Below are 3913 nucleotides of genomic sequence, written 5' to 3'. Positions count from 1 at the left end.
GAGACAGGGAGGGAGAGAAGAGAGGGAGAGAGAGAAAGTGAGGAAGAGAGAAGGTAGGAGAGGAGAGAGGGAGGAAGAGGGAATGAAAGAGGAGGGGGGAGAAAGAAGAGAGATGGACGAGAAAGAGAGGGAGGGGGAGAGAAGAAAGAGGGAAAAGAAGAGAAAGAAAAGTAGGTAGGGGAAGAGAAGAGAGAGGGAGAGAAGAGAGACAGAGAGGGGGAGAAAGTGAAGGAGAGGAGAGGGGAGAGGAAGGGAGAAGACGGAGAGAGAAAAAAGATGAGAGGGAGGGAAAGGAGAGACAGCAAAAGAGGAGAGGGAAAGGAGATGGAAGAGAGGGGAGAAAGGAAGGCAGGGAGAAAGAGAAAAGGGAGTGGGGGCAGAGCTACAATCTATGACACTAGGAAAGTTTTGGCCTGGGACCTCTGTGTGCTCTTCACTGAGGCTTGATTTGTCTGACAAGTCTTGGAAGGTCCCCCGTGGCGCCTCAGATCCCTGTCCTCTCTGAATTGCTATCAGGTGTTCACATGGGGTGGGGGGGCTCCCTCCAGCCCCTCAGCAAGCCACCCCAGCTTTCCATCGGGCCCTTCCGAATGGAGGCTCAGACCTAAGTGGCCCCAGGACTCCAGGATATCCTTCCCTGGAGGATAAACAGCTGCTTCCTTTTCAGAGGTCCCCATGTTCCTTCTTCCGGGTTTTCACCTTGAAGTCCTTTGTTGTTGTTTTTAAAGACAACTTCATTCTTTCTGATTACCTGGAAATGGCGAGGCCTCCCGGAAGTCCCTTTATCTTTCTGTGAACAGCAGAGCAGCTTCCACTCTGGGCACAGACACTTGGTGTCTGGCTATGACTCAAATGTAAGCGTTGCATTAGCTCCTGATAGGACTACAAAACTCTGAATTTCCCTGCTCGCCACACGTAATGCAAGTGCGGCCTGCGGTCCTGGTCCTTCACCTGGAGAACTGCTGTGCTCAGCTAGTTTTGTCTTTTAAAATGTCTTATTGATGTGCTTTTTCTTTTCTCTATCACTTACTTCCCAGTGACATCCCCCTCCCCACCCTCCCCCTATCTCCCTCTCCCCAGAATTTGCCCCGGCTGCCAACGTGTGCCTCATTTCACACCTATGATCCACCACTTCTGCCGAGAGGAAGGAACCCTAAAGTCCTTCAATTAGGAGAGGAAGGAACCCTAAAGTCCTTCAATTAGAGTCCCAGTTGGTCACTGACATGATCTGAATCCTGAACTGTTTTCCTTTATTTTAGGGTGGTCCCTAGATTGCCAGAGCAGGGAGGGGTCTTAGAACCCAGAATGCCACAGTGGGGAGGGATCCTAGAACCTTAGATCTTAGAACCCAGAATGTCAGAACTGAGAGAGGTCTTAAAACCTAAAATGTCAGAACTGAGAGGGGTCTTAGAACCTAGAATGTCAGAGCTGAGAAGGGCCTTAGGACACAAAATGCCAGAGCTAAGAGGAATCTTAGAACTCAGAACATCAGAGCTGAGAGGGTTCTTAAAACCCAGAATGTCAGAGATGAGAAGGGTCTTAGAACCTAGAATGTCAGAGCTGATAGAACACAGGATGTCAGAGCTGAGAGGGGTCTTAGAACACAGGATGTCAGAGCTGGGAGAGACTTTAGAACCCAGAATATCAGAGAAGGAAAGGAGCCTTAGCCCATGGAATTCCAGAGCAGGGAAGGGCCCCTAGAACAGAATCCTAGAATTTGAAAGGATCTAAAGATCATCCCTCTCTTAGATAGATAGCAAATGAGACAGCAATGCTAGAGGTCCTGCTTTATGTGGACTTGGCATTCATATCCCTACAGGTCCATGCCTGTAAGTATCCCTCATCCAGAACTTGTGTAGACCTGTCCATGCAGATGGGCTCACATTCAAGTTAAATCTGGGCCTTCATTCCTCATGGAGCTGGGAATGCCTGCCAACAAGTAGCTACCCAGGGAGAGTTCTGGGTGGGTGGTTAAGATTCAGAGTCAGACAGTGATCAGTCAGGGAGGAAAAGGGTGAGGTAGTTGGTGGAAGGTGGAGTCGGCAGTGAGATCCCTGCCCTGGGAGGTGTTCAAGTGGAGGGTGGATGACTGCTTGTCAGGAATATCAGAGAGGGGGGTTTTGCACTCCATCACTGGTATGGTGGGTTGGCTATATGCTCTCTAAGTATGCTTGCAGGTCTAGCCATCTGTCATTCTATGGTCAGCCCTCAGAGGGTTAAGGTTGACGGAACCAGTCTTTGGGGTGTCTTTCCGAACCTCCATGCTATAGAGAAACCAACTGCTGGCTTCAGAATCTCTCTGGGAGAGGCAGAAAGGCCTGTCCCACCCCCTAGGGTTCTGCTCAGTGGGAAGCTGAGTCAGGGAGGCTGTTAGACCCAGTGTGAGAGAATAAAGAGTGGCAGTTTTTCGGTTAAATTCTTGTTTCCCCTGGAGGAGAACTCCAATTACTGCCAGGGCTGGGAAGAGTTGTTGTGGAAGTTTTCAAGAAGGAGATCCTGATCAGGGCCTGGAGCTGGGGCTCCAGGTAGCAACATGGCAAAGCTAATTCAATTCCTTTTGAGGCCAGAAGGATTCCAGGAGGACCTGGTGGTCTTATTGGTCCCTTTGGATATATCTCTCAAAAGAGCCCACATCTCTGTGTCGCCACACTGTGACAATACAGTGTCTTGGATATAGGAGACATTTAATAAATGCTTGCCAAGTTGAATATAATCCAAGTTGGACCAGGTGATCCTGGCTCCCAGGACACCCAGCCGAACTTGCCTTGGCTCTTGAATTGCTGACCATGCTTTGGCCCGTGCCTTTTCTCTCTGCAACATTTCTACCATCAGACTGCTGCCCCATCTCTGTTCCTTGGGCCACCGTTTTAGTTCAGGCCTGCTTTAACTATTGCAACAGCCCCCTGATAGGTAAGGTCTTCCTGACTTTATTCTCTTTCGCCTCAAATCCATCCTTAATAAACTGTCAGAGTAATCTTTGTCATGCCATTCCTTTGTTCAAAAAGTTTCAATGGCTCCCTATTAACCAAGATATAACATTCAAATTCCTCTGCCTAGCATTTAATGCTTTCCATGATCTGGTTCCAAACTTATTCACTACCTTTCCAGCATCACCTCAGCATGGTGTGTTGGATTTGGTTGCAGAGAAGAGAAGAGAAGAGATAAGGAAAGGAAAGGAAAGGAAAGGAAAGGAAAGGAAAGGAAAGGAAAGGAAAGGAAAGGAGGGAAAAGAAAGAAAAAAGATATAATAATAATCCTAATCTAGGATTGTAGTGCATTTCTGGTGCAACAAAAGAAATAAAGCATTTGGCAAATTGTAAAGTATTACGGAAATCTCTCCTTGGTGTCATCTTTCTCCAACCTTTCAAAGGGCAATCATTCTGAATCACTGCCTGGTAGCCTCAGAGCTTTCAGTAGCTCCCCCAGCAAACAGACTTTTCCTGAACCACTGCTACCTATTTCTCTACTATTATTGGCCTCCCTGGCTTCCTTTAAGTCCCAACTAAAAACTCACCTTCTCCTGGAAGCCCTCCTCAACCCTTCTTAACTCTAATGCCTTCCCTCTTTTAATTCATTCCTCTTTATCCCATATATAGTTTGCTTTGTTTGTGTTTATTTGCATGCCAACATGTACCACAAGTTGTTTAGTCTCCCACATTAGATCATGAGCTCCTTGAGGGCAGGGGCTGTCTTTTGCCTCTTTTTGTGTTCCCGAAGTCATTGTTCATCCTCTGTTTTTCAGAGGATCCTTGACATCCTGATGTTGGACTGCGGCTGATCTGTCCAAGCTGAGACTCTGCCACAGGTCGGGCACCAGTAACTGGTCAGAACATTTGGGATGGAGATGTCTCCGGATTAGCACAGCTCACGGTTCCTTTGTGCTACTGAGATTCTGCTTTGCTTACAGACTACA

The sequence above is a fragment of the Gracilinanus agilis genome, chromosome 3, assembly GCF_016433145.1.
Source record: "Gracilinanus agilis isolate LMUSP501 chromosome 3, AgileGrace, whole genome shotgun sequence".
NCBI classification, from domain to species: domain Eukaryota; kingdom Metazoa; phylum Chordata; class Mammalia; order Didelphimorphia; family Didelphidae; genus Gracilinanus; species Gracilinanus agilis.
The sequence above is the reverse complement of the archived record's forward strand: the minus strand, read 5'-3'. Positions refer to the sequence as shown.